The following is a 7,048-nucleotide window of genomic DNA, read 5'->3' as shown; positions in this document are numbered from 1 at the left end:
ACTATTTGCCTTGTTCCTAAGATGCATTTGTTATGCCTTTAAGTACTGACAATAATTACAATTTTTAAAAAGCAATCACTAAAAATACTTGCTTTATATTTTTACAAAATAGTATCTAGTTTAATCATACAATATCATTTAGAAAATGCAAATTTGAATAGATATAATTTTCTACCTACCATGTTCATGCAATCAAAATACTCACTGTTAGTCATTGTTTATTAAGAACATAGGTATTGCATGCATTATTGATGTGTATGAAAAATGAAACAACCTCTAAAGAGGGAAATTTGGTAGTTATCTTTCAAAGTTCTAAGTACATATATCTTCTAGCCTAAGAAGTCCAATACCAAGAATGTATCCTACAGAAGCTCACACAAATATGCAAAAAAAATTAACATGGATGTTAATTTTTGCAGTTTGTGTTGGTAAAAAACTGCACATTTTTGGCTAAATAAATTTTGGTATATTCATACATATAACTGTTAAAATAATGAGAGCTGCAAGTACTGATGTAGACAGATATCGAAGATACATTATCAAGATTAAAAAAAATCAAGTTTCTCAGCAATATGTACCATATTCCACTTTTGTAATACAGAAATATTCAAAAGAATATACTCAGAACTATTTAAGGAAAAAAAGAACTCGTGAGGACTTTGAGTTTCCAAATTACTTCTTATTTCTGTATTGTTTGAATGTTTCACAATGGGATAAAACATGTTTTATTATGAAAGCGGCAAGACACAATTACATGTAAAAATCTAATAAAAATTAGTGAAAATCTCAGCAGATATCTACCTTGTCTTTTTTCTAAATATATTTTTATTGATTTTTTTCAGAGAAGAAGGGAGAGGGATAGAAAGCCAGAAACATTGATGAGAGAGAAACATCAATCAGCTGCCTCCTGCACACCCCCCACTTGGGATGTGCCCGCAACCAAGGTACATGCCCTTGACCAGAATCGAACTTGGGACCTTTCAGTCTGTAGGCCTACACTCTATCCACTGAGCCAAACCGGTTTTAGCTTGTTAACTGAAGGACTGAAGTAAAGATTACTGGTGTTCTATATCAAGCATCATTAGCCAACATACATAGGAAAACTAGAACTTGGAAATTCTTTGTTTCTAGTGCTCTAGTGATACAATGGCCTTGAAAACCAGGAATTCTAATGGCTTATTATTAGATCTCAATCACTATTCCCATAAACATTCCTAACCTACTTAGTAAGAATTGAGGGAAAAGGGAACAAACCAATGACAATAGATCCCTCAAATAACAACCCATTAAAAAATAACTCTAGGACCTCTATAATTATCTTGGGATTCTAGTTTCTTAATTTATGTCCCACAATCTCTAGGGGAAATATCAGGTGTTGTTTGCTAATTAGACTCCCTGGTACTCTCTCAAGAAATTTTTAAAAAAAATATATTTTATTGATTTTTTACAGAGAGTAAGAGAGAGGGATAGAGAGCTAGAAACAACGATGAGAGAGAAACATAGATCAGCTGCCTCTTGCACACCCCCTACTGGGGATGTGCCCACAACCCAGGTATATGCCCTTGACCAGAATCGAACCTGGGACCTTTTGGTCCACAGGCTGATGCTCTATCCACTGAGCCAAACCGGTTTCGGCTCTCTCAAGAAATTTTTACTGATAAAGCATGTGATTGCTGGAAGCAAGCATCAATTGCAGGCTGAGAATCAAATATTTGCTTTTTCCATCTGATACACCTCTGTTTCAGGGAATTTTTATTTTCCAGACTCTTTGAGATCCCAGCTGGTAAAAAAAATGTGGGCAATATATTCAGCTGTGTTCAGCAGAATTGACCTTATTCCAAATATGGCTCAAATGTCCCACAGGGTCACAGCAAGAGAACTAGCCCCTGAAAATGGGGTATGGTGGAGGTGGGGTTGTGCAGAGATAAAAGGGCTCTGGGGCTTACTGAAAAGAACAAGGTTGTTGGTCCAAAGTGGCCAAATGCCCACAGATGGAGCAAGAATACAATACACAAGCAAGGAGGAAGTCCAGAAAAACAGGATTCAGGATAAGTTAAATGGGTGCAAGGTACCCACCTGAAAACTGAATCAGGGGGTCTGAAGCCAAGAACATCAAGAGAAGCTGTCTCACCAAAACCGGTTTGGCTCAGTGGTTGAGCATCGGTCTGTGGACTGAAAGGTCCCAGGTTTGATTCTGGTCAAGGGCATGTACGTTGGTTGCGGGCACATCCCCAATGAGGGGTGTGCAGGAGGCAGCTGGTCAATGATTCTCTTTCATCGATGTTTCTAACTCTCTATCCCTCTCCCTTCCTCTCTGTAAAAAATCAATAAAATATATTAAAAGAGAGAGAGAGAGAAAGAAAGAGAGAGAAGCTGTCTCTTCTTTTCCTCCAGTTGAGAGATTGATAAGTGAAGGAAGGAATAAGGGCAAGGTACAACATGATGGATGTGAGCTGAAGCTGGCATAGGGACACCCCTGACTTTAACTCTAGATCCTAAAGTGTCAGGTGGGCCAAATTTGAAGATAAGTGCAAAGCAGAGCATTACGTGTCTTGAGAAGCAGAGAGACATATAAGAAAACCGAGGATGTGGATCCAAATACAGCAACAAAACTGGCAAAAGCTCCTGAGATCAATGGTAGGGATCAGGGAATGAGATGGATGGGAGACAGGGACAATGAGAGCTAAACATAGGATGATTGGCTTTCTCTTGGCTCTCCTACTTTCTCTGGCCTTCTGACCTTGTCCAGCTCAGTGTCTTTGTGACTTCTCATCATCATCCAAAACTTAAGTTTTCGAATGTTCCAGGGTTTTGTCTTAGAACCTTTTCTTCTCTTAATTCATATCCTCTCCCTGGGTGATCTTATTCAGACACATGGCTCTCAGTATCCATATGTTGACAACTCCCAATTTTCTCCAAACTTATGAACTTCTGTAAGTTTCTGGAAACATAGGACCTCTCCAAACTTATATCCTACTCCCTCCACTTAGATATCAAATAGATAACTCAGATGTACAATGCCTTCACTGGAATTCTTTTTGAGATGTAAACAAAGAACCCTAAATGATTGTTAACTATTCTTTTGTTTATAGCTATAATACCTAGATTGTTTTATAAGACCCAGTTAAAATAAATTATATTTTAGATAACTACTTAAAATGACATAAACACTGCAACTTTAAAATTAATGTTTCAAGTTCATTTATACATTCCTTTACTGAGAGCCTACAATTAATTAACCAGACTCAGCACTTCAAAGAGCCCTAAGACATAGAACCTCTCCTCAAAGAACCCAGCATCTAGTAGTGGAGACAGACATAAACCAAATGTCGGTGAGGCGGAGAAGAGAAAGGCAATAAGAATAGTTTTCCTGCCCTCGCCAGTTTGGCTCAGTGGCTAGAGCATTGGCCTGTGGACTCAAGGGTCCCAGGTTTGATCTGGACAAGGGCACATGCTAGGTTGCGGGCTCAGTCCAACATGCAGGGGGCAGCAAATTAATGACTCCCTCTCATCATTGATGTTTCTATCTTTCTCTATCCCTCCCTCTCTGAACTCAATTACAAATATATATATATATATGTATATATATATATATATATATATATATATATATATATATAATTTTTTTAAGAATAACTTTCCATTGAGGGTCATTGTTAATTACACACCATGGAACACCATTTCTCAGAGGGCTCCAATCTTGGCAATATTAGCTTTAATCCTGGAAATTTAAAGAGTTGTAAGTTCACAACTGTGCTTATAGCCAATAACCTCACAAACTCTGTATGTGTCAGATATGTGTTATTTTATAAACACCATCTCATTTAATCTTTACAATAATCCTATGAGAAAGTTGCCATTTTGTTTAATTAGAAAATGGAAGGTTAAAGCATTTTAATACTTGCCTAAGTCACCTCAAGTAATAGGGTTGGCAAATCCATATCCTTAGTCACGATGCTACACTGCCTTTTTACAATTGGTGCTTTAACTAATAAAAATGGTGGTATTTTTTTTTTAAATATCTGTACTAAAATAAAAAAATAAATGTATGAATAATCCAAATAGTGCATATCCATTATACTTTAGTAATAATCCCCAATTACTACACACAATTGGATAAAAAGGACAATAGCTTAGGAAGCTGTGAAATGGTAGGTTCAGTTTTCAAAGCTCATAAAGACACAGCAGCAGCAGGGATATTATTTCAAGTTTCCTGCTGATTGCCTTTGGAGATAAGCTCTTAGTTCTAAAGTGCATTCTGTGTTTTGGGCCTTCTCTTATTACTAAAACACAAGCTGAGATGGAAAAATCATCAACCTTGCAAAGACTTAGAGAATAGAAGCCACAGCCTATAGGAATATCGTCTTTTAAATTTATTACCTGTTATGCATTGATTTATCACATATGGCAGGAATTTAAACCAGATGTGTCTGCTTAATGGAGGGGCCATCCCATGACGGACAGGGGAGAGGAAAGGAATGTGACCTCATCTAGAAAGCAGAGAAGGAGAACCTGTAGGTGGTTCAGAAGTTTCCTTTTATGTTAGCTACACAATAGAGTAAAAGTTCTCTGATCATCTTTTCAAATTAACCGGGACTTCATTTCTGAATCTGGAGGTTGTTGAGATTTCTGGCTTAGGAAATACAATTATTTTCATTTCGAGGAAGATCTAATATTTTCAGAGTAACTTTTACTTAATCTCAAGCAAAACATTCTTGGGAAATACAGTTCTAATATGTAAATGTTAACAGCTACTCATCCCATTTGCTCATTTTCATGTGGAATTTAGATATCACACTCTAATAGCTAAAATTCAATAGCACATTTTTTGTCTGCCATCTGTTTTTTTAACTGAAGCTTTAAAATATCTTTCAAGTTTATATTTAAATTAGAGGCCCGGTGCACGAATTCATGCATGGGTGCGGTCCCTCGGCCACGCTGGCAGTTAGGGCCAATCTGGGGGGGGGGGGGGGGGGCACTCGGGGGCTGGTCGGCTGGGGAGAGGAATAATGGAAGGTTAGCCCCAACAGCAAGCTAACCAATGATCAATTTGTTCATATTGTTCTATTAGTAGCTTTACACTGATTAATATTCCTTTGTATAAATACTTAAAAAAAAATCCATAATCTTGTTGATGGACATTTGCATTTGTTTCCAGTTTTTGGTTGTTAGAAACAAAGCTGCCCATTAAAACTCTTGGTTACATTTTTGTGAATATATATTTTCATTCTTTTGGATAAGCCAGGAGTGGAACTGCTCAATCATTAGGCGGGTGTCACTGTATTAAAAATTCCCAATAACGCAAAGAGGCTGTATCATGTTGTATACAAATCTCTAAATCATTGTACAGAGTAAGTCAATCAGACAGAAAAGAATACTTATTGTTTGATTCCATTTGTGTGATTCAAGAGCAGACAAACTCACTGATGATGACAGAAATTAGAATAAAATTGCCTATTTGGGAAGGGAGACATGCAGGGACTTTTTAGGGGTGGTGGAAGCGTCTCATTATCTTGATTGGGCATTGGTTACATGAATATACACACTTGTCAAGACTCATCCAATTATACACTTAGTAGATATTGCATTTTGTTGCATATAAATTTTACTTCTATAGGAAGAAAAGTCACCAGATAATTACCTTACACTGGTTAAGCAAGACATAATCTTGTTGATGGACATTCAATGGTTTTGAGCAAATATATAATGACATTTCCCACTATTGCAGAGTTTCAATGTGCTAGTATTCCTCTATGTTCTCCCTATTCATCCCTCCCTCCCACAACCCCTGACAACAATTGATGTACTGTCTCTGCAGTTTTGCTTTTTCCAGAATGTTATAGCGTTGGGATATGTAGTCTTTTCAGATTGGTTTCTTTCATTTAGTCATATGCATTTAAGGTTCTTCCTTGTCTTCTCAAGGTTTGACAGCTCGTTTCTTTTGAGTGCTGAATAACATTCTACTGTCCGGATGTACCAGAGTTTATTTACCCATTCACCTACTGAAGGACATCTTGGTTGCTTCCATGTTTTTGCAATTAACAAATAAAGCTGCTATAAACATCCATGTGCAGGTTTTTGTGTGGACTTAACTTTTCAACCCATTCAAGTAAATATCAAGGAGTACGATTGCTTGATCATATGGTAGAAGATGTTAGTTTTGTAAGAAACTGTCAAACTGCCTTCTCACCATTTTGCATGCCCTTTAGCAATGAGTGAGAATTCCTGGTGCTTCACACCCTTACCAGCATTTAGATTCTGGTCATTCTCATAGGTGGCATTGATAGCTCATTGTTGTTTTAATTTGCAATTGCTTAATGACATATGATATTGATCGTATTTTCATACACTTATTTGTCAATTGTATATCTTCTTGGTGTCCAGGTTTTTGTCCATTATTTACTCAGATTGGTCTAATTTAAAAATGTATGTAAACATTATAAAGATAATAACACAATCAAGCTAATTAACATAGTTACTATTTTTTGTGTGGTGAGAAAACGTAAGATCAACTTTCTGAAAAATATGGACTGCTTCATTAATTTGCATATCATCCTTGTACAAAGGCCATACTATTCTTTCTGTATCATTCCCATTGTAGTATATGCTGCCAAAGCAAATACTCAAGATTTTATTTTATTTTATTTTATTTATTTATTTTTAAATATATATATATATATATTTTAATATATTTTATTGATTTTTTACAGAGAGGAAGGGAGAGATATAGAGAGCTAGAAACATCAATGAGAGAGAAACATCGATCAGCTGCCTCTTGTACGCCCCCTACTGGGGATGTGCCTGCAACCAAGGTACATGCCCTTGACCGGAATCGAACGTGGGACCTTTCGGTCTGCGGGCTGACGCTCTATCCACTGAGCCAAACGGGTTTTGGCGTTTTATTTTATTTTTTACATACATTTTCCCAGTTGTTCCAACACCATTTGTGTAAAAGACTTCCCTATCCCATTGAATTGACTTGGCACCTTGGTAAATACTCAATTGGCTGTATATATTTGCATCTATTTTTTATTTCACTATTCTGCTC

General features: G+C 36.7%; 1 long non-coding RNA gene across 1 annotated transcript in view; it reads left to right on the top strand.

The window, feature by feature from the left end:
* Window positions 1–2,343: 2,343 nt before the first annotated feature.
* LOC311613123 overlaps window positions 2,344–7,048 on the top strand; it is a 141,068-nt gene continuing 136,363 nt past the window's right edge. Inside the window, exon 1 of the long non-coding RNA XR_014793400.1 lies at window positions 2,344–2,375. This is a non-coding gene — a long non-coding RNA (uncharacterized lncRNA). The remainder of the gene's footprint in view (window positions 2,376–7,048) is intronic.

Source organism: Pipistrellus hanaki, assembly GCF_964339955.1.
Source record: "Pipistrellus hanaki genome assembly, chromosome: 18".
Lineage (NCBI taxonomy): Eukaryota > Metazoa > Chordata > Mammalia > Chiroptera > Vespertilionidae > Pipistrellus > Pipistrellus hanaki.
Note: the sequence above shows the minus strand (reverse complement) of the source record. Positions and strands in the feature narration are given on the sequence as shown.